The sequence below is a fragment of the Miniopterus natalensis genome, chromosome 12 (assembly GCF_054644295.1).
Source record: "Miniopterus natalensis isolate mMinNat1 chromosome 12, mMinNat1.hap1, whole genome shotgun sequence".
NCBI lineage: Eukaryota > Metazoa > Chordata > Mammalia > Chiroptera > Miniopteridae > Miniopterus > Miniopterus natalensis.
Window position 1 is genome coordinate 55,881,926 of NC_142092.1, and position 24,985 is coordinate 55,906,910.

Genomic DNA, 24,985 nt, shown 5'->3' on the forward strand with positions numbered 1-24,985 from the left:
TCAGAGGATAATGGTATTTCTTCAGAAACCCTATTAGTTAGGACAAATGAGGCTATGCTGCCATAACAAACATCCCTAAAATCCCAATGGCCTATGAAAATTTCACTTAGGATCAAGGAGACTTTCTGAGCCTCTTACTCTCCTTGTAACGATTCCGTGATCCAGATGTAAGCAGCCTCCACTGTCCTGTAGCAATACTATTTGGAAAATACAACCTTTTCAGTAGACATGGCAGGGAGAGACGTGCTGGACATTACTGCATTGGCAATTGCTTTGGGCAGAAAGTGACACCTACCACTTCTACATACAATGCACTGCCCAGAATTAGTCAAGATGCCTTGCCTAACTACAAGGGTGGTAGAGAAGTGGATCCTCCCTTGTGTCCAGAAGAAAAAGAAAGCTACATAGGGGTGACCACCAGAAGTTTCTGCCATACTTTGGTTCTCCACCCAACCTCCACTATAAAAAGACTGTCTTCCGTGAACAAGGGCACAGCAATTAAGTTGTGTGTATAGAGTGTGTATTACATAGTCCAAATGCATCAAACTCCTTACTCTTTAAAATCTTATGAATGTACTGCTTCCACATCTTTGTTTATGTTGTTCCATGAGCCCTAGAATGCACATCTTTTCTGTTTCTACACTTCCAAATTCTACCCATTTTTCAAGGTTCCATCTTAAATTCTGACATTCTTGCTCCATCTCCTCCCTTGTTTAGTTTTTTCATCTATTCTCCTACAGCACATAATCCTTCTCTTGAGATCCCCTGACCTGTTTGCTTTTACTCTCTCTCTCTCTTTCTTTTTTTTTTTTTGTTCAAACATTTAAATGAGCCAAAGACAGAGCACTGAAAGGAACATGTGGGTCTTGGAATCCCATTCAAAACCTTAAGCCTGAGGATCAGGAAGTATAATTGGATTCTTTACAAGGGCAAAATCTTGCCTGCCTTTTAAAGTCACATTTTGCCTAAAAATCAAGAAAAGAGTGAGTAGAGAAGCAAGAACAACTTTCCAGAGAATCTCTTCCCTGGACTTGGTGATTACACCACTTTCTTAGGTCACTCACTTCGCCTGGCTGGATGTCTGCGCTACACCTAGGACCGATGACAGTTGACAACCCACTAGTACTGGCCAGGTGGGCTAAACAGGGAGACCCAGCTCTACATCAAGCAATTTCCTTTAGAGAGGGCCATTGCTAACCATGCAAATGAAACATGGCTATTCATCATAGAAAGACCTGGTGTCCAAGTGGTTTGCTAAAGATGGTGGTGTTCTTGGGTTTCTTATACATTTGGGGTCAGATGCAGAATACCTACTGGTGCCTGGTCTCTCAATACCTCTCTCGGGGACAGACATTCTTTCCAGTGGCATTTCTGATGACAGTTTCCCCACAGACTTGCACATGGGAAGTGAAATCCTTCTTGTTCTGTGCCCCTGTGGGGTCCTCCCTTGTGAACAGCAGTGGCACCATGCATGAAAACCTACAAGTTTTCAAGACTAACACATGAAGGAATAGGTACCCACTGAACTTCCCTGACACTCTGGGCACCATGCCAATGTGTTCACATACTTCTCTTAATTTTTATAGCAGTCCTGTGAGATAGGGTAGCAACTAGCAGCTCTATTTTAAAGAAGAGTCTAAGGTTCAAAGAGCTAGTGCTCCAAACCACACAGCTGGAAGGCACAGCAGCTAGGGAGATACATGGACTCTATATCATAGTTCATGTGGTCATGGTGGACCATCAACATTCTGACCTCACTCTGTCCTGTGTTAGGCAAGTGGGCATGGTGAGGCTGGGCTCCAGTAACTAGGTCACACACTGGACACCCTCATCAGTTCATCACTGGGTATCAGTGTGATGCCTGCCTCATTCAAAAGATAGATCAGTCTGAATGAAAAGCTTAGGGTGTTTTCTGTGACTTCAGTGACAACCTTCCCAGGAATTAAGCTCCTCACACTGTACAGACAATACCTATGCATCATCTCAGTGAAACCCCATACCCACATCACACACAGGCAGACGCTAACCAGGAGGAAGCTGAGGCTCAGAGCAGGTCGAGGCGAGGGTCCAAGGGCACACTGTGGTTTGGGGTGGTGCTGGGACTAGAACCATCCTCCTACTATCTAGAGGGCCCTGTTTGAGCAGCCAGTCATAATGGGAAAAGCCAGAACCGATGCTGTAGTCCAACAACAAGATACCTGGGAGGGTCTCTGCAGGGAGGTTGGTTTCTCCTCCATCCCCTGGCTGTGAAATGGGAATAATTATTCTAACATTTTAGAATTATTGTGAAGATGAAATGGGGATAATGTTGTGTAAAAGCCCCTGGCCTACCTTCTGGCACATAGCAGACATCTGAACAAACCTGGGAAGCAGGGCTGCTGGGCTCTGTGGGTAATGGCTGTGTCTAAGCACTATCTGGCTTTTCACAGCCCGCTGACCGATAGAAAGGATCTTGACAGGGAACCCACCCCAGCAGTGGGTGGCAGTTAATGGCACTTTAGGATGAGCTCATTTCTGGCACAAGAAGCAGCGGATCATAAGCCCGAGCTCTAAGCTCAGGATGGATTCGGTTTTCCAGATAGGGATGGTGTTTCTAAGCCGCGAGCCATAATGAAGCCCCCTGTTCCCAAGTCCTGTCCTGGGCAGTGCTTTCCTGTTCGCAGAGCAGGCTCCCCCTCATCGGCGCGTCGGTCCTCCTGGCAGCTGTCGGGTACATCAGCTGCGCAGAGATGCTCGCCCTCTTTCCTCCAGGAGGAAACTGGGGCTCAGAGAGGGTAAGGCTGTGCCCAAGCTGGCACAGCTGGCCCTGGTCCTCTGCTTTAAGACCCCTTGACTAGAATCTCCTTCCCGTGTGATTGTGTTTGTGAAGGAGGATTTCAAGAGGCTTTCTCACCTTTAATCAGTACTCCTGGGACCAGTAATCTAAAATGAGGAAATTGAGGCTTTAGAGAGATTACAGTCCCTGCCCCAAATCACACAGCTAGTCAAGGGCAAAGCCAGGAATAAAATCTGGCTTCCTAACCACCCTGCCCGTGTTTCTCAAACAAGGATTAATCCGTGGCCCATCGTCTGAGAGCCAGGGATTACACCATCTTGAACATTTTGCATTTTTATTTTGATGATGATATTTAAAATAATCTCATTTACCTCTTATAAATTAAAAACTACTTTAAACAATGTTAGTGATCATTTCAAATGCAAAGATTTCTTTTTCATGTAGAAAAGTATAAGACACTCATTGCTTCAATTTGTGGATCTCAAGGTGGAGACAAGTCCCATGTCTGAGGTCATTTTCTTGGGGCTCTACGAGGAGGTTTACTTTTTCCATATGAAAGAATTTACAGTTCACCTTGAACAACACAGGGCTTTGGGACACCGACCCCCTGTGCAGTTGAAAATCTGGTATAACTTTTGATTCCCCACAAGCTTAACTATTAATAGTGCACTATTGACTAGAAGCCTTACTGATAACATAAACAATCAACACATATTTTGATTATTATATGTATTATATACTGTATTCTTACCATAAAGTAAGCTGGAGAAAAAATGTTATTAAGAAAACTATAAGGAAGAGAGTATACATTTAAGTACTGTACACATTTATTGAGAAAAATGTGCATATGAGTGGACCAGCATAGTTCAAACCCCTGTTGTTCAAGGATCAACTGTGTATATAACACAAGTTTCGATAACTCTGAACTGTGAAGTTGTAGAAACATTTCCGCTTTCTCTCCTTGAAGCAGGTGAGTGAGTGATTAGCACAATATTTTGAAGATGAGGAATCCGAAGAGTGTTTGAGATTTGTGCCCATGATCACACACTTAGGAACTAACAGATTCTAGCTCCAATCTCTGGCACCAAACCCATCGCGGCGAGTGCCTAAAAAATGAAAAACAAAAAAACCCCAAAAACAATCCTCAAGTTTTCTAGCCAGAGAGTGACTAAAAGGCTCCGATTTCTCCGGAAAACATCTAGAGGGCACAAATTCAAAGTGGGTGGGATTGGAAACCAGGAATGTTACAAGTTTCCTGTTGGTCAGTAGGGGTCCTCGTTGCAGGAGACGGAAAAGGTGTCTCTCCCACCAGCCTCAGCCAGCACCTGTCCCAGAGCGGAACCAGCTCCTCCTGTCCCCCAGGATGCTACGAGGTGCTGATTCCCAAATTCCACTGCAGTGTTTACAGTTCTACAGCCAAACCCTCCCTCGCTCCAGCTCCAAGGAAAGGACTGCAAAGGTTCCCGTCCACGTTCTTATCTGGGCCGCCTCTCCCACATCTCCTACATGTGGTTTTCATATGGCTTTTATGAATGCCCGAAGTCTGTTCCAGCTTGTTCTAATGTTGCAGTGTTTTAACTGCCACAACACAGTGGTATCAACAGATAAATCAACTAGATATGCTGAAAAAATTATGGGCAAGAATCCTGTTCTCTTCACCCGGCCTAATTCATCCACGGGAAGAATCTGCCTTGGGAGTTTCAGGCAGAAGAGTTATGTGGAATATGGACCAGAAAAATCAGCCAGCCCAAGGATCCTATTATTTCTAAACTTCTGGACTGTTTTCACTTAAATCGATGGCAATTTTCTCTCTAGAGTTGCCCGTTCTCTGAACCTTGTGATTCCTCCTTTTAGAGTGTTTGCTGAGCTGCTTCTCATGTTCAGCTGTCTCCTTTTTCTCGGTCGTGACTTCATTTGCTTAATGGGACTTTCTGCTGTGAATCACGGTCGTTCAGGTTGCCGACTCACAATATTTTTGTATCACTAAGGATGTCCATGTCCAGACCTCGGAGAGAGTTTCTGAAGGGTTGTTAGCGCGAACAGCACAAAAGGCCTCTCCCTGCCCTCTGCATTCCAGCATCTGGGGCTCTCCTCTGTGCTTCATTCTCAGCATCTCACTTTGAGTCCGATGGAGGGAGTTGGGGAACGTGTGCTTTGGGGAAATAGGCTCTGTAATCCTTGGTCCCTGAAGTGATTTTCAATAGGAAATCTGAATTCCTGCTCCATGTTAAAATGGGTCTCAGATGCTGAGAAATAAGTACTGAGAATAATTTATGATTTGCTTTCCATAAATCAGTGCTGTTTTGCCTACAAATCATTTTGAGAACTGTATATGGCTTTGTAAAGAAATGCATCCGGGCAGAGAATATACCGATTGGGAATTGAGGGCTATATGTTGATCCCTGGTCCTGTCACCAATTAGTTATACGGCTTTGGCAAGTTGCTCCAGGATTTTGAGTTTCATAAGGGGGTTGTAAAATTATTAAGTTACATTCTTCAACAATTAATTCATTAGTTCAACAAACATTTATTGCCTGCCAACTCTCTGCCAGTCAACGCCCTGGTCCTTTCCAACTCCGATGTAGAGAGAACCTGATTCTGTGATTGGTTACATTCCTGCAGAATGGAGTCGACAGAAAGGAACTTTCACTATTTAGCATTTACTAGGCATCAGTGAGGCGATTTTATTTGATCTTTATTTTGATCTCTGCAAAGTGGTAGCTCTACTTTACGGATGAGAAACTGAGGCTCAGAGATGCTGAATGACAGACACGAGGTTTCACTTCTTCTACGTGGGAGGGCCTGGGCTGGAACTCAGGTCTGGCTGGCCACCGACTCCCTTAGACGGCTAAAGTTTTATGTCCATTCTTAGTATTTGCAAGTGTTCCGAGAAGCTTGGGGTGCAACTTTGTTTTCAGGTCAAAATGGAGACTGAGTCGCCCTCTGATTGATTTCACTGCTGTCTCTTACCAGGACAGACCCCTTCCTCCGCCTGAATGTGGGGACACACGGGGCCTTGTGTGTGGCACGGGGGTAGCTGGTGGGCCTGCTGGGGTGTCGGCTGAGCCTCTCCAGGCTGCTTTTACACCGGGGGAAGCATGTTTTGGGGGAGGCGCCTGAAGTTTGGAGTCCATCACAATCTCTGCTCTGCCTTTAAGGTATAGACAACATAGTAGAAGTGTGGGAGTTCACAGTTAGAAAATACCAGAAAGAGAATTGTTTCACAAGTCAAAGGAGGCAGGTCCCAGGGAAGTAGGTTAGCTCTGGGGCTGGGCTCTCCGGTGAAGCTCCGCACTCCTAGAATCCTTCCTACTCGTGTTTGTGTGGGAGACGCCAGCAAGTTAATGGCTTCGAGGTCCAAAGGGATGGCTTTCAAACGGTGGACCTCACATGGCAAAATATGTATCCATCAGTTTAATTACAGGACACAGAGATCACGCTAGGTATTTTAGGCAGGATAGGGTTTAACAGAAACAATTGCATGCTTACAAAATAGTCGTAAGGCTGAAGGAGCAGGTTCTGGGCTAAGTTTCTTGGATAATTTCCAAACAATACAGGACTGACCCACCAGGGGAGCTACTATTCTTGAGGTGCCCGCCTCCCCCAAAGCATTCCTGCTCCTGAAGAGCAGGAACATCATCGTTAGTTCGTCATTTCCTTTTGCTTCTGAAAGCATCGACTCTGGGAAGCACGACTTCTGTCATCCGCCGGTGGAAGGAGACCGCGCGCTGGGCAGTGAGTAGTCCGAGGGGAGGGAGGCGGTGATGGGCCCAGTGGAAGATGCTGCAACGAGGCCCTCCTGTCGCTGTCACTCGGAGCTGTGCTTTAGCACAAAACGCTTTCCAACGGTCTTTCATAAGCGGGAATCTTTTTATCTCCTTTTCCGGAGAGTGAGACAAGCGTCGTGTACCTGGGAAAGGCCTGATCTATGCCCCGTGGTCACTGCGTGTCCTTCCTCCACGTCCGAGGTCTGCTCCTCGCCTTCAGTACCTTCCCTGCCAAGGCCTGGACCCAAGCAGCGCACCTTGGAGAATGTTCCGCTCAGTGGCACGCTCGGTACTGACACAGGACCTTGGTGCTGAGCCCATCTGCGTCCCCAGCCTGGGAAGGCGGAGGAGACACTGGAAGGTTCTCGTCACCTTTGTTTGGTTCACTGATTATTTTTTTTAAATAAACATGAAGTCTAACATAACGCAATCTCCATGTTTGATGGCGGAGTTCCAGAGATGGCTCAGGCACATCTAAACTCAGAAAGGTCACAGTGAGGGTATGAATGAAGGGGGAGAGACCCCAGCAGTGACAGTACAGGGGACGGAGTAGGGAGTTCGGGGATGGCCTCCCGGAGCAGGTGACATATGAGTGGGGACACCTGGCTGGGTCCCCCTGTTTTTCCTGAGCACTTGAAAGACAGTTCTAGAACAATTGCATCTTACAACTTCTATTAAAAGTATTTATACTCACACATACTCACATGTACTCTTTTTCAAAAGACTCTATTTTTCTAGAGCAGGTTTAGGTTTACAGCAGAATTGAGAAGAAAGTACAGAGATTCTCAAATACGCTCTTAAACCAAACTGTCTCATCCTGGGAATTTACAGCACAGAAAAACACTAAGACATAATGACAATAATATACACATGTTTTTTGGAGCCCTGTTTAGACTGAAAAAACAGCAACAGAAAAATAAGAGGATTACTGAGTAACAAATCATACGTTCACCTTATGGGATATTTTCAGCTCTTTAGGAAGAAAAAAAGAACCTGGCTCTACAACGTGACGCGGAGGATTCGTCTGTGAGGTTTTGTTGAATGAGAAAAGCAAGACAAGCGAAAGTGTGCAATATGATGCTATTTTTGTAAAACAATGAGAAAAATCTCATGCATGATGTATATGAATATATAGGTCTCTAGAGAACGATGTTTGCAGAGAAACCTATGAAAGGATGCACATTGGATGGTGCTGGGTGTTTTCTGTTGGTCTCCAAATCTATCCCTACCCTTCCAACCAGGCTCTGTGCCCTGGAGCCTGACCTTCCTGGGCTGTGTCTATAGTCCAGGGTGCCCTTAGGCTTCTGGTTGGTTTGGCAGGTGGGGGTGCCAGCAAAAACTGAGAAGGAAGGAGAGATGTGAGGTCAGGGCGTATTCCCTCGGCTCCTTTCCTCTCGGTGGTGGTGGCTGCCATCACCGCGCCTGGTGGGGACCGCCATACGACCACTCTCTGCTGTTTAAAATTGTTATTTTTGGCCCTTCAAGCAGAAGTCTATCTGCTCTTGTGTCACCATCTTTTGTTCATTTTTCTTAACCCTGCTCACATCGTAAAAATTGTCCCTTTAGCCCTGGCAGGAGCATCACCCTGTGCACCAAAAGACTGTGGGCTAGGTTCCTGGCCGGGGCGCATAAGGCAGGCAGCCGGTGGATGTTTCTCTCTCACATTGATGTTTCTCTCTCTCTCCCTTGCTTTCTAAAATCAATAAAAAACATATCCTCAGGTGAGGATTAAAAAAACAATTGTCCCCTTATTAAAGTCTCCTTGAACACTCTGCTGAATGTGCCATCTGTGTCCTGCAAGGCCCCTGATGCATGTGGTTGGGAACCTGGGGTAACTGGGGGAGAGGCTGCAGAGGTGAGAGAGCGACGGAGCGGAGAGGAGAGGGAGACGGAGGAGCCAAGCGCAAAAGGAAAACGGAAAACCAAACAAAACACCGGCTGCTGGAGTCCAGTGCATTTCTGCCTCTGCATGGCTATGTACGGACCGCAGGTACACAGGTAATAAAGAGGGAGAGGGCTAAGAGAGCGCCTTCCCCTCTCCCGTCCCCTCCTGGAGCAGTGGCCTGTAAGGGCCTTGGTCTCCGCGCACGGCTGTGGCCCACGCGTCTTTCCCCAAGCCCGGGATAGGAAGCTCCTGCAGCTCCTCTTCTTTATCTCACCCCAGATGAGTGCAGGAAAGGGGCGAGGTCCTAGGGTGCACGCAGGACAGGGGAGGGACACACAGCCCTGGAGATGGGTGCGCTCCCGTAATCCTGCGCCTTCAGCATGTTCCTCCCTGCCCATTTTTTTCAAACTGGTTGTGCTGCTGGGACCTTCAAAGTCCAGTTCTTATCCCCCCTCCCCCAGAAAGTCTTCCCAGACCTCCTCCTCTGTCCCTTTTAGGCGGCATATATCAATCCCCCACCCCTCCCCATATCCCATGTCTTCCCTTTTCCATGTATCTATTGTCACTTTTTTTGACTGTAGGCCATCGTTTGGTCTGTTTCAGGCGCTAACATGGGAGCTCTTTGAGGGCAGGCACTGGGTGTAATGCCCATGCATGATACTAGCACCTGGCCCGGGGCCAAGCTCTCAGGAGGGGTTCACTGACTGTGCATTGGACTGAACTGATTGATGGATTACAGGGATTTCCCAACGGAATGGATCTCTAAGCTGAACCAGTCTGCTTTGGTGTCATGTGTATAAAGATTTCTGAGCACAGAAAGGAGAAGGACCTTGCTGGAGCCTCAGAGGGAGCATTGGCAGAGCTGGTCTGCAGCCCCTAGTCTGGGGCCTGTTTTGAGAACATACGTGGCCTCCCCTGCTCTGCCCCCTCTCACCCTCTTCCCATTCATCCCCTCGGCTCAGGGTGTCCGGGCTGCAGAGGCTTGTCCTAGGAGCGGTTCTTCTCCTGCCACCCCGAGTATAGCACAGCTTCTCGCTGGGCTCAGACCTGCTCCTCTGTGCCTGACAGTCTCCACCCCAGGATGGCTGCTCGTCACCAGTTCCACAGAGAGAGGCGGTGGGGGGTGTATCTCCCAGGCTCTGACATGTGACACTTTCCAGAAACCTTCAGCAAAGCATGGCAAGTCGACAGTCCTGTTTCATCTCAGGAGGTGAGCGGCTACATGCTCTGCATGAATCATCAGGAAAGAAATGCTTACTCATCTCTTTCAGACTTCCAGAAAATTTACGTTCCTTCTATTTGCTCGTTGCAGATATCTCCCTACAGAAATGATGGCCCTGGTGATTTACGGCTCAAAGCTGACTGCTATCCAAAAGGATTATTAGACTCTGTGCATACAAAGTAAGTTCATGTCACACACAGGCACACGCTCTCTTCCCCCGCCCCCAATCTCTGTCTGTCTCTTTCTCTCTGTGTCTCTCTCAATGAAACCTAGACACAAGCTCCTCTGATAGGCCGCCGACTTTCCAGGGCCCGTGATGCCAGTGTGGCATTAGAATTCACCTCCCTGTCCCTTAGACCATCACCATGGGTGTTCTGGCCCCCGAACAAGAGTCATTCGGGGCTGTACTTTGAAAACTGTAAAGAAATGTACAAACATGAGATATTAAGGGTAAGATGATTGTCTAGGCAATTCAGAAGGGAAATTCTTTTATCTCAGCTGAATAATTTAGGGGAAAACATTTTTACTTGAGTCACCCAGATGATCACTTCAGTTCTCCAATGTTTCTTGTTGTGCTGACACAGCTTTTGACATTTAGGGGAAATTCTGCCATGAACGTGAAGCTGCAAACTTTTTTTTCCCTAGATGCGACTTTTCTTGCAGGATCTTTTAATAAATCCTCCAGACTCTTTGGACTGGCCTTCTTATGACCAGAGTTCTCAGGTTGACCAGAGGCAAAAGCCACCTCCAATTTCCTGGCAGTATCTCCTGTTAACCCAACCCTGCTTCTCTTTACTTGAAGGAGAGAGTGAGGGTAGGCATGCAGTACCTTTAAACACATAGGGTGGTGCCCACCTTTATTTACTAGCTAGCAAAGAGAGTTATCTTCTGGGCAGTGTGACAAAATTGCATTTTGATTTCTAGTTCTCCAAAGCGGAAGAGGAAACACAATTCCTCCCCAAGAACTCTTTGGTTTGGCAGTTGGGGTTGTTTGAGTTGTGATAAAGGCTAATATTTATCCAGCCAACTTCCCAAATCTGACCTGCTACTTGGAATCTGCTCAAGTGGTGACCAAGTCAGAGTCCTGTTTGTTATCATAGCCAAGAACCCAAGCTGGTGTCAAATACCAGTATATCATCTCTCCAGGACTGGCTCATTGAGTCATGTGGCAGGGCCTGGAGGGGGTTTCCAGTTTAATTCATTCTAGTATGAAGAAAGATAACACACAAAAATAATGAAATCTAAGAGTCAATTGGGGGTTTCAAGACTAGCTAATGGTCTTGAAATATTATAGATGTAGATAGAATCAGAGGCCTAGAGAAGATTAATGACTTACCTGGGTTATTTGGCTGGTTAGTTGAGGAGTAATAGCTAGGGCTGTCTTGGCCAGAGTTACCATTTATTGGGTAACAGCTATGTGCTGGGCTTTGGGCACTTTGCATTGAAAGTAATAGAAGATTCACCTTCGAATGGTTTAGTTTATAGAGGAAACACATTGTTTACATAATTACATGCAGTCCCAGGAGGGCTGACTACAAGATTTGATTCAGTGGCTCAGGTGAGTTATTAGACCAGAACCTGGCTTCCCTCTCTTCTTTCTCAGCCCTTCTCCCTTTGCATTGGCTCTCTCCCAGGAAGACTGTCTTATGGTTGCAAGGTCACTGCCAACAATGTGTGGGGTTACAGGCTCCAGGGTTCATATTCAGTAGATACTAGAAAGTCTGCTTTGCATATAGCTCTATGATAAATCTCCATTGGTGCCCATTGGCCTGACTTGGTTTTTGCTTCCACTGCTGAGCCAATCACATTGGCCAGGGGGATGGACTGTGCTGAATCACTGAAGTCATTCAGGGCACACTCCTGGGGATGGAGTCAGACCCGAACGCTTCTACATCCACACAGCTTACTGTCCACATTAACCTGCCTTTATCATCTGACATCTTCACTGACGTAACTTTACTAATCCACTGTCTTCATCAATGCAGCCTTGCTCTTCCAGGGAACTCTAGCCCAGAAAGATAAAAGTTGCAGTTTACTTTATTTCAGGAATTTACTATCTAGGCCTCACCAAAACCAAACAAACAAGTAAACAAATGAACATCAAACTTGGAATTTTCAATAAACAGCATCAGATGACTGTTTACTCTCCAAGACTCTTTGAAACCTTGCCTCTCAAAAACTCTGCCTCTGTTCATGATTGTCTACCAATCCCAAACTATTATATCATGAGCCTTAGCCAACCCTAATTAAACCTCCCCCCACTGAAAGCCTATCTTAAACCAGACTCTAAAATCTTAGAAACATCCCAACTCTGCCCTGTGATGTTACTAAGACTCTATTGTGGCAGTATTCTCCCTTATTTCCCTTATAAGCTTATTGACTTACTAACTGGTAATTTGGATGATATTTTCAGGGTGTCAGGATTCAGGATTAATTCCACTCAGAATACTTTACTAGGAAAGTTAGGGCAGAGTTAGGGAGGGGGAAGGTGGAATGGGTGATGGGGCCAGCCAGCAAATGTCCACACGTGCTCCTTGGGTGGGGCTCTAAGCCTTTGCATCTTACCGAGGTCAGTGTCTGAGGCCGGGACATCAGGTATTTGGCATTGCTCAATTGGCGTCTGCTTAAGGGAAGGGAATAAATGAGGAAATGGATGAGCACCAGGTTGGCGGAGGACAACATGGACTCGACTGGGAATATATGGTCTTCCCCTCAAGATGCCCCACTGCCCCTTGCGAAGCTACGGGCTTTAAGACGATGTTTCAAGCATAGGGAGAGTCTGGCTTTATTCTGGGGCAGCAGGAAGAACACTGCGCCTAGAACCAGAGACTCTGGGTTTCAGCTCTAGTCTCCTTCACTTACCAGCTGTGTGATCCTGGGCACCCACAGCACACACTCTCTCTAAGCCTCAGTTTCCTTATTTGTAGAGCGAGGATAATAAAAACCCAACCTATCCTGTTTTGAAGATGCAAAGTAGATAATAAATATGAATGGAAAATTTTAAATGCAGAAATACCATATACATGTTCTCACTCATTAATTTTGTCAGCCATCCACAAATTCTTACTTTGTTACTATTGTCACCAATTTGGCTAAACAATGGAAAGATTTAGAGATTAGGCCGCTAGGACAGAGAAAAGCTAATTGCCCCAAACCCGATCTACAACCTTGACCAGGTCTACATCTTTCCCACAATGGTGAGGTTCTCCTGACATGGCCCAATTTCCACATTTGGAAGGGATCTTGTTTCTCTCGCTTTAATTCCCAGGTTGATCAGTAGAAAGAGCATAGTACTTTGAGTCAGAGAAACAGGTCTAAGATCTCAAGTATGGCATTTACTGGATATCTACTTTTGGACACAGTACTTAACCCATTGGAACCTTAATTTCCCTCTATATAAAATGGATAAAAATGCAACCTATTCACATGGCTGTTGCAAGGATTGTATGTGAGTAGAATTTCAATACATGTGGCTGAATTGGAATCTGGTATTTAGGATACATTCTGTGCGATGGTTTTGTGGTTGGTCATCTTAGGGTACCAGTGACCCCAGAGAAAGGAAACACACGAGGCAGCGCATCCATGCCATTGTGAAGCTAATTGATTACAACAAGAAGTTTTGTAACTCTGAGGGTGACTGCTGCTGGGATAATTACTATCCCTTATAATTGCAAGTATTTCTGGACATGACATTTCCTGGTACTCTGGAGTTCTCACGAAGTGGCATGGGTGGTTGGGACATCTTTTGTACATTTGCATTTCACGGGATACTTTTAGATAGCAAAGCATTTCACAATGATATGTGTTCCTTCCTCCCACACATGAACCCTGGTAAAACGTCCCTTCCCTTTATGACTGTAGACCTTGTGTTCCCACAGCAGACTGCTCAGGGATGCACATGAATGGCCTTCAATGTCGGAGCCAGTGTGGTTCTGTCTAGACGGTGAGCAGACAGTGGGGTTCTGTCTGTGTGACTACTGGTTTGCGTGGGTTATTTAATTAACGTGGTAGCTTAGATTTTTGCGGTAGAACAAAGTAAAAATTGAATTCAGCATAAAACTTTAAGAATAATAAAGAAGCAGCTCATTTTACTAGGGGCTCTGTCTTCTTCCCCTTATATGGAAGGAGGGAGGACCAGGGACAGGGAGCCTAGATTCTCTAGCTGTCCTGGATCAGCTCAGAGTAGCCTGCGTATGGGGAAGGAACTCTGGCGGTCACCGCTGGCCAAGGGGCAGGACGGGGTAGCTGAAGGGGACGGGAGTGATGAGGGGTGAAAATAGCATGGCGCTGAGATACCCAGGTGAGCAATGAAGGGAAGGGAATGAGGGAGATGGAGAAAAGGAAATAATGTTTCAAGGGGGTTTTGCTAGATTTTTGTTGGATTCTTCCAAATCATTGCATTGATTCCTTTGAGGAAACCTAGAGTACAGATCTGCATTCACTTTTAAGGCTTTTAGAATTCAAAGCCCTTAGTGAATACAATTCCATGTAAAACTTGGTCCATGTAAGGGTGCAACCCATGGGAGGGTGGCTTGTGGTTATTAATTCTTTTTTTTTTTTAAATATATCTTTATTGATTTCAGAGAGAGGAAAGGAGAGGGAGAGAGAGAGAGAAACATCAATGATGAGAGAGTCATTGATCAAGCCCGCAACCAGGGCATGTGCCCTGACCAGGAATTGAACCCTGATCACCTGGATCCTAGGTCTATGCTCAACTGCTAAGCCACGCCCGGCTGGGCGGTTATTAATTCTTAAGGGAGATCTTTGCCCCCACCTCCACCTGGTACCAGTGTGGGAGACGTAAAGCTTCCTTTGCAGTCTTCTTTGAGGCCGTGGAGACCAAGCTGATTTCTACCCTTACACAAGGAGGGTGTAGACATTTGAGGGCTCAGCTTTATGGGTTTAGATGAAACTCCTCAGAGTCCCAGGCTTATCTTCTGTCACTTATTCTCCACAAGGCAGCAAAATGGTGCTCTCACATTTGTCAGGCTTGGCAAATGCCATTGAAGTGAAAACTGGCTCTTGGGCTCTACCAGCCTCTCTGAGTTTCCACCTTTACTCAATCCCTTGTGTGAATACTTTTCTGTTCCTAACAGCTCATGTATTGGAAGTCCTAGTCAGAAGAATTAGGCAAGAAAAAGAAATAAAGGTCATCCACATTGAAAAGAAAGAAGCAAAATCATCTTTGTGCTAAACGACAGAAAGAAAACAGACTGAAAAGAAAAAATAATAGAAGCTCAGGGACTTGTGGGGCAATAACCAAAAAATCTAAATTCATGTCACTGGAGTCCTTGGAAGGAGAAGAGAACTGTCAACACAGAGGCCAACACCCTGTGAAAATGTCCATCAGTCAACATGACGCAATTGACACAGAGCACTCGCCCAGAAACAGCAGGACACACGATAGCAAAATACATATTCAACATACACAAAATATCTCCTGGGCCATAAGATAAACCTCAGAAAATTTAAAGTATTAGCAATCATACAGAACGTGTGTTTTTACCATGATAGAATCAAAGCAGAAGTCAATGAAAGACAGATAAGAGAAAAACCTCCAAACACTTGGAAACTAATCAGCACATTTCTACATAATCCGTGGGCCAAAAAAAGACCTCTCAAGGGAAATTTTTAAAAGTACATTGAACTGAAAGCAAATAAAATGCAACATATTAAAATGTGTGGGACACAGCTAAAACAAGGCTGAAATGGAAATCTAGAGCACTGAGGCATAAATTAGAGAGCAGTAAGAGGCTCAGTCTAGCTTTCCACCTCAAGAACATGGAAAAAGTAAAGGAAATACATCCAAAGCAGGCAGAGGAAGTAAACAACAAAGACAAATTTCAGAAACTGATGCAATTGAAAACAGAGAAATGATAAAATCAATGAAAGAAAGATCTGGCTCTTTGAATAGATTAATAAAATTGACAGACTTCTAGCAAGACTGGCACAGAAACAAATAGGAGAGATAAAGGAGAAGATCCGAATTACTAATATCAGGAGTGAAATAGGCAGTAACATTACAGATCTTGAAGATAATAGCAACTATGCATATACATCTGACAACTTGGATGAAATGGACCAATTCCTTGAAAAATATGAAGTATCAGAACTCACTCAATATGAAAGAGATGATTGTAGTAGCCTTATAACTATTAAATAAATTAAATTTTTAATTTAAAATCTTAAACAAAAATCTTCAGGCCCAAATTGTTTCGCTGAAAATTGTACCACGTATTTAAAGAATTAACACCAATTGTACACAACGTCTTCCAGAAAATAGGAGAGGAGGAAACACTTTCCAATTTATTTTATGAAATACACATACTGTTGGAGGTTCTAGCCAGTGCAATAAAGCCCCAAACCAACCAACCAACCAAACAAACAAAATTAAAGGCATACGTGGACTATGTGGGGAAACTCATATGATCACCAACTAATAAATTTACTGGTGGAGATGTAAAATGGTACAGTACTCTGAAAAACAGTTTGGTAGTTTCTTAAAAACCTCATTTGCAAAAACCATATAATCTAGTAACTGCACCCCTGGGCATTTTCCCCAGAGAAATGAAGACTACGTTCACACAAAATCCTGTAGACGAATGATTGTAGCAGCTTTATTCATAATAGCCCCAAACTGAAACCAACCCAGATGTCCTTCAACAGGTGAGTAGTTAAACTGTGGTACATCCAACCCATGGAACTCTACTCCGAAGTCAAAAGGAAGATACACGCAGCAGTGTGGATGCATCGCCTGCGTATCACACCGAGAGAAAAAGCCTGTCCCCGAGGGTCACATGCTGTTGGATTCCATTTATCTAACATTCTGAAAATGGCAGAATCATAGATGGAGAACAGATTCGTGGGTGGTAGAGGGTAAGGGGGGGGGGGCAAGAAGGATGTGAGCCTGGCTCTGAAAGGGCAGCGTGAGGGATCCTTGTGGAGGTGGAAATGTTTTTGGTATCTCCACTCTGTCCGTGTCAATATCCAAGTTGTCATACTGTACTTTAATTTTTCAAGATGTTACCATTGGGGGCAACTGGGTCACAGGTCCACTGTAGGTCTCTCTGTAATATCTCTTACAGCTCTGTATTATTTCTTACAAATGAATCTATCGTCATGTAAAAATGATCTCACTCGTATGTCCTTTTGTTCTAAAGAACAAAATAAACTGATTAACAAAATAGATCCAGAGACACAGAAGCATGGAACAGACTGACACACCCCAGAGAGAAGGGGAGGGAAGAGATTAACCAAAGAATTTATATGCATGTATGCATAAGCCATGGACACAGACAGAGTGTGGTGAAGGCCTGGGGCAGGGGCAAGGTAGACGGAGTCAGTGGGGAAAAAAGGGGATATCTGCAATACTTTCAATAAAGATAAATTTTAAAAATTTTCCTTAAAAAAACCAGGTCACTGAGGATACCCAAGTTCATGCAATAAAAGGGCTTGACAGCTGCTGCTTTACAACAAGTGCACAGACTGATGTGACGGTGCGAGCAGATGTCATTTGTGCAGCCTCTTTGGTAATTATACCTCCTGGGTTCCATAGTAATTACAGTGGGACTCACACCATACTTCCCATGACGGAAATCATCACATTCCCTTAGTAATTACTCGGGGCCAAACACCTTTGGCAGTGAAGGGCTTGCAACTGATGGCTGACCAACAGCCAGGAAATGAAGAACTCGGCTTAGCTCGGAGGCAGGATTGGGCAGTGGTCCACACTCCCTTTAGGCCTGCCATGGCCATGAGCAAGATATTTGGGAAAAGTGTGAGGAATGTCCAAACAATAAATAAGTAAATTCATTTTCAAGAACGATAGATCCAAGATAGATAGCGCTTAATTTCCCTATTCGTGGCAAAAAAAATTAACTGAAGAAGGACATGATGACAACCTCTTGGCATGTGGTCACTGCCTATCTTCACTTGTCTCCCAAAGCGGCACCTTGTCAGGAGCACTTAGCACAGAGTCCGGCAGAAGAAAGGCCTGCTATGTTCAGGCTGCATCATGGGCTTCATTCCATTGACGCCTCACAACACAGCCATCTCCATTTTCCAGAAGGAAAATCTAAGGCAGCAGGAAAGTACAGCGGCTTCCCTGAGGTCGAAAGTGGAGCTGATGAGAACTGAAACTTAAACCTGAGTCACGCCAACCACAAAATTCTATCGGTCACCTTTTTTGGCCATAGTAGCAGGTGTTGCTCCAACTTCTCCAAGACATTGATTTGAGAGCTAAGAATAGCCGCAGGCCGGTGAGCAATGTCAGCATTAAGTGGAAGGAGGAAGGGCACTGGATTGTGGAAAGAGCACTGGATTTTGAGATCTAAGTCCTGGGTTCTCAACCTGCCTTCAGCTCTGAAGCTTTTGCATAAAGACTTTCACTTCTGTAAACCTCCATTTCTTCATTTGTAACATAGTTACTGCAACAGTTAAATTAGATTAGATGAATGAAAAGTACGTAGCACATGGCTTGGCCCGTAGATGAATGAATGATGAACATCCCTGTTATTGTTGTTGGGAATTCCTTGAGCTTGGGGACAGGGCAGAGCAGACACTGTGGCTCTAGTTAACCATGAACCCCTCGTTTACAACAGGGACCTCTGGGTTACTTGCTTCTCAGGGATCTGTTCCAGGTACAGTAGAGTAGGGGCCTCCCCATTTCCTCTTTGGAGGTTGCAGGCTCAGGGCCTAATTTAGCGCTCTTAGGTCCTGCCAGTGCATGTGCTCCAGAGGGAACCTCACTGTCTTAAATGTCATCTTCTCCAGAAGCCTTGCAGAGCTGGGATCCGTCAGCTCTTTGGTCCTCTCTCTCAAGCCAAGGTCACATGGCTTTCATCATGATTGCCTGTCTCCCTACTAGAATGCCAACGTCCTGCAGGCAGTAGTCTACTTCCATCCTGTGCCCTTGGGGCCTTTACAGGGCCTAGAAAAGGGATGGAACATAATCCATGTTTTAAATAAAAGTTAAGAAATGGACAAGCGCATGTATGGCCTTCCGGAGGCTGCTCTGACATTTTGCCTTGGGATGCCCGCTCGGTACTTACTGCCCAGGCAGGGTTTGATCTGAGGGACATGGGGCTCGGTGATGGCCCCAGCAGCAGGCACCTTGTGTTGGGCAAACAGGAACCTTTCCAGCAGAGCCGATGCTATCTTATCACACCTGCTAATTTTCATATTTGGCCTTAAGCGTGTATAAAGAGTCTTTCACGTGAGGGACTCAAAGCACTCTGGCTCCGGGCTTACCCCTGTAACATTCTCATGTCTTGTTAGCATTGCTTTTTTATTTCCTTCCCAGAAGCAGAATGGCAGCCTCTCAGCTTGGGCTCCGAGAGACTTTGGGCAGGGAGCAGCGGTAATGGCAGAAGATGTCGCCACTCACTCACTCCCGCACTTCTCCGATGTCACGATAGAAAACAGAGGCCACGGTGGTCGGGGCTGCCGGTGGGGAGTGTGGGCCTGGTATCTGTGGAACTGCAGGGAGGCTTACGGTTGCATATGAAGGTATAATTAACAGAAGCAAATGAGAATAATTTCTTTCAAAGATTAATTACTTTAAAAAGATCAATTAGGATACCCAACTTCATGCACTAAAAGGGCCAGAGACAAGGCATAAGGGGAGGGAAGTTAGACATGAGGTCAAGGAGGTAGGGATGGCATATGTAAGACCCTGAGGCATTTGAGCATTTTAAGCAGAAAAGAGAACTGGCCTGACTCGAGTTTTAAGAAGACTCCTCTGATGGACGCATTGAAGGAAAGTGTAAGGCTGACAAATCAAGAAGCAAGGCCGGTTAGCCGGTTGGGGTTGGGGACAGCCTGCGTAAAGCGCCAGAACAGCATTGCCTGGCAGGTGGTGGGCTATCAGGAAGGGTCAGGGTTACTATTCTAGTGTTAAAAAGGATACTATTCTTAGGGCACACGGCCCAGGTGATGGGTGCACTCGACCAGCTGGTGGTTTCACCTCGGCCATGGAAACCTGATGTGCTCTTGAGGGCAGCAGCTTCCTTTGCAAGCAGGGCAAAGTAGTAAAAGAAATCTACAATTTCTGTAGTTAGACAAGTTTATACTTGAATCCTGTCTCCAAAACTTTCCCTGTGACCTTGGGAAAATTCTTTCCCATCTCCCTGAACTACAGTCTCCTCACTGGTGAACTGAGTAATAGCAGTCCCTTCCACCTAGGGCTATTGTGAGCACTTGTTCTAATGACATGTAGAAAGTGTCTGGGCAATAGCGGGCACTCAAAATGCTAGTGCCCTTCGCCACCTCTCATGCTCATTCGTGCTAGACTTACTTATAGTCTATATTTCTTTCTCTAAATGATGCTCATTTCTTGTATTTTCTGACTCAGAGCCCTTCTAAAATAAAAAAGTCTTTAATGTTTACTAAACTTTCATGCATAATAAAATAGTGTCTTTACTTTTAAAAGGGCAAATGTTGGAGGCATGTACTCATAGCTCTTGGCCAAAAGCCTGTGAAAATGTTTGCTTAGATTATAAGGCTGACCCAGCAACTAACTGAGTGCTGGGCACATATTAGGTGCTCAATGAATGTTTGTTGAATGAATGTGTGAGGCCATAATCGAGGCCCTACTACTCATGTAACTGATGGCATCTTCCCCTAGTGATAGGCAAAAGGGAAGCTGAGGGATAATTATAATAATGATACATCACACCTCCAGAAGTTTTCCTTGCATTAACTACATTGATTCTTACGCACTTTTAAAAGTTGGTATTTTAAAATGTGTTTCTACATTACATCATCTTAGACTCTCAACGTGAAAGCACTGAATTTGGAGACCAAAACTGTGGGCTGCCATTTAGGCTTCTCTTGATGCTTGCTGTGTGGCCTTAGCCCTGTGATCTACAGTGTCTGGAAAAAATCATAATTAAAATATAATTGACTCTACATGACAGTGGAGCTCAAGATGGTCCATGAAAACCCTATATGGATCCAAACCCTCACATGCAGTGCATGAGGCGGACTGTTAGAGCACATACCATGCTTTCCTTTTTCACTGTTTAGCACTGAGATAGAGAGTATGTAACTGTGGGCAAAATATTTATTTATTATAAACCATTGCCTTAATTTGATGATTTCAGATTCTGAAGGCAATACATGTTGCCATAACAACCCAGTGATGCAAAGATATATAACCCAAAAGCTCTCTTTCCCTTCCTACTCCTCTGTCCCTTCCCACATAGCCAAAGTCAACAGAATTCTCTCATCATTTTCTATTTTCTCATTCACACATAATCAAATATAAATGCACATACATAGGGCTCTATATTTTTCCTGAACTAAAATCACACTATGCATGTTACTCTGTAAGTATATACGTAAATATATACACACATACAGATAAGAGGCTTATGTCATTGGTAAACAAATGTGGAGCCGTAGTAGACACTCTTATCTACATCTGGCTATTTTTCTCAACTCCTCTAGAAAAATCCCTTCCTAAGTCAAATGGGATAGTTTGAATTTATTCTTTGTAATGAATATTAGTTCATGGCTAAGAAAAACCATAATCTATTCAACTATTTTCCTAATGATGGGCATCTCTTAGTTTCTACTTGCAAGACAAGTTACTTCATTTCTCTAAGCCATTTCTCCTTCTAAAAGGTGGGCTTATTAACAGAACGTGCTTCATAAGACTGTTGTAAAGATTAAATAAGAAAATGCATGAAAAGCACTTAGAATTTCCAGCCCATTCTAAGTACTGAATAAATATTAGCTAATATTATTATTTTCTGTAAAATGCAGGCAATCCTTTTTTGAGATTCAAACATCCAAAGACCATGATGTTTTGGTTCTCTTAGACTTTTCATTTCCAATTGCAGGTTTCTCTCTCCTTATATTCCCCATATCCTTTTAATGAAACTCTATCGAGGTCTTTGAGAATGGCTATTTTAGTCACTCTTTTTCCTTATTATCTTGGCTTCTCCCTGGGGCATGCAAACCTTCAGCTCAAAACCTTCTGTTGGTTCTTATTGAGATCACTTTCTTGGGGTAGGGAGAAGTGTCTTGGTTAAGGCACAGGCCAGGGTCAGCCTACCTTCCTAGTTGGAGGAAATATTAAAGGGGGCAGTCCACAGTTCAAAGGGGCATGCTACTCCAGCAGGGAAGTTCAATTCAGTGCATGGGAAAGAAGGGCTGAGCACACTCAGGTATGCCTCACTGAGTGTCCAGCTGCAAAGGTCCTTGGAGCCGGCAATTACAGTACCAACTGGGAGGTTCCTGGTCCCTAATGTGGCAGGCAGAACCCAAGCCACCACCGGTCTCCCTGGAACAATTCTAGCCTCTGGAGTAAGAGACTTGCATGAGGCAGGTAGATTGGATAGACCCACACAGCAGGTTAGGCTCCACGGCAATAGTGAAATAGCATGCTTGGCAGGGACACTGAGCAAGAGACCAGTCACAGGGACTGGACTAATGCACAAGAGATAAAGCACAGACGACTGACAGTGGGCATCGAAGTACATGACGTTCCCGGGGTTCTCTGAGGCCGGATCCAAGGCTCTCCATGGTCTGGGTGGGGCTCAGAGGCAGAGGGCACAGGTCACTCTAGCTCGGGAGGTGTGGAAAAAGAGGAAATGGTGCCATTGTCATGACCAAACACTCCACATGGCTGTCTATTGCCAGGCTACACCTTCCAGATAGGTAAACAGAGTGACATTTGCTGTAAGAAGGTGTAAGTGCAAGGGATTATGGGAGTGCAGTGTAGTTTATACTAGGTCCTCAGCAAATGTTTGTGGACTGACTATTAAATAAAGCCTCTGTGCTCTGGGAACAAACAGGAGAGAGCCTCTGCTTTTCCCTGGAGGATTCAGGAAGTCTTCTACGTGGTTGGATCAGAGAGCAAATGAGTCTCAGAGGACGCAGGAGGCAGAGCTAGAGACGCAGGGAAGATTCTCACATAAAAGGCCTTAGTTGCTAAGGAGTGTGACTCTTAGGGCAAAGGACGTAGGGAGCTAAGAGAAGACAATAAGAAAGTCAGTGACATGGTCAAATACATCCAACATGTATTTCTGAGAAGCTATGTATAAGTCAGGTGGAGACATAGCAAATTATTTTCCCATCCCATTGTAGTACATGGTTTTATCTTCATGGCTACTTGAATAACTCCGGGCCCTTTAACACATTAGCCTTTCATGCCTTGGTCCTTGCTACCCTCAAATATTACCCAAATATCAGGTCTTCATGATTTCATATAAAGCCATCAGAAGCCATCAGAAACTAAGAAAGAAGCCATCAGAAACGAAGAAAGCACCAAGCATCCGAAAGATACAGAACACATAATCAGAGAGTGGTATCACCATTGCTGGGGACCCCTGAAGGATCTGGCATGTTTATTTGTTATTTACTCCCTATGTTAAATGAGTTCCGTGAGCGTCAGATTTGACAAGGGGCAGGAGATCAATGAGGAGTGTAGTGGGGGACTCAGGCGACTAGAGTTATCACCCTGCCTTAAATTACTCGAGTAACATGGGACGTGGGCCCCATGCAATAAGCTTCCTGGGGTTTTGGTATTCTGATCAGGGGTGGTATCTGGAATCCCATGGCAGAAAGAGTAGATAAGGTGTTTGGTGCCACACCTGGAGCTGGTGGCCCATGAGATGATGTGCGGGCTCCTAATGAGGCCTCACTTCCACACACCAGGTGATGTGGCTACTTAATGGAGAGGGAGCTGCTGGTACTTATTTTATATGCCAGGCCCCGAGAGCTTTTGCCTTCGCTTTCTGTGTTGTTGGATTGTTTATTTATATTTGCTTTTAAAAAATAGTACACTCTCACTATTTAAAAATAAGAAAACAAATGGAAAGTCATAAAAGTAGAGAGAAAAAGGAAACGTCATTGTCAACATTTTGCATTTTCTTTTTGTGCTTTTCCTATACGGTTCTCATTGAATTGAGTTTCTAAAACTCCCACAAGCAGGAAGAGGAAATTTAAAAAGAACAGGCTCATTATAAGAATAAGATATAGTAATAGCATATCTTTTAAAAATAATGAAAACGTTGGAGTCAGGATAATAGGTGAGTCTGATCTAATAAAATTAATGGAAACAATAACCTTTGTTTTCCTTTATGTGTTGGCAGAAACTAAGACTTATTTAGCATTCATTTTCCCAGTGTTAGAAAGGAAGCCTTGTGAAGTGGTCATTGCTGTTGTCATTTTCCAGGTGAGGCTCAGTGACATTAAGTGACTTCTGGAGATCAAGCTGATAGGGGGCAGGCCTGGGTTTCCATCCCAGAGCTGGTGGGCTGCAAGGCCTGTGGTCAGTCCACCTCACCACCCTGCCCACTCTATACGCCATGTGGCTGCTTTTTACTTCTAAAGTCCTCTTAGAGGGACTCTTAAAACTACCAAGTTTGATTCATTTTTATTTTGAAATTCTACAATATAGTTTAATAGCGGATGTTTGTTATATTTGTGGCTACCAACCATCCTTTTTTTTAAAAAAAAAAATAGACTTCAGTTTTTACAGAAGTTTTAAGTTCATGGCAAAATTGAACAGAAGGTGTAGAGATTTCCCATACACCCCCTGCCCTCACACTGCATGGCCTCCCCATTACCAACATCCCCTCCAGAGTGGTACATCTGTTACAATCGATGAACCTACACTGGGCATGTCATTGTCATCCGAGGTCCCTAGTTTACACCGGGATTCACTCTTGGTGTGCACATTCTATGGGTTTAGACAAATGTACAATGACACATATTCCTCCTTAGGGTATCATACAGAGTAGTTTCACTGCCCTACAAATCTCCTGTGCTCTGTCTGTTTGTCCCTCCCTCCCCATCACTGTTTGAGTAGTCTTTTTCTACGGACATCTCCTGATTACCAATGCAGTGATCAGAGAGGATTTTAGAGTCCCTTGCAGCTAGGTAACACACACACACAGCATGTTCTTGGTTTCATCTGTTGGGAATATCCATGCAGAACCTCAAATTGTGAGTCTTTTGAAGACATGAAATCTTTCCAGATCTTCTGCGTGTTCACATAGGTTTGGGCAGAGATGTCATTTTTGGGAGAGTCAGTGGTTGAGTCCACTGAGGCAGAGGGGGCACTAGGGATGCTGAGAGTAGAGGTTGTAATAAAGCCAAGTTCTTGGCATTTCCTGTTTGGCATTGGCAGTAGAGACAGTAATGACCCTCTTCCCACCTGTCTTTCTAAGGGGTGTGTGTGTGTCTGTGTGTGTGTGTGTTTAATAGCTTTAATGAGATATATTCACAAACCACACAATTCACTCAATGAATACAATTCCATGTTTGTTTTTTGGACAGTCATAGAGGTGTGTATCTATTACTACAATGACTTTTAGAACATTTTT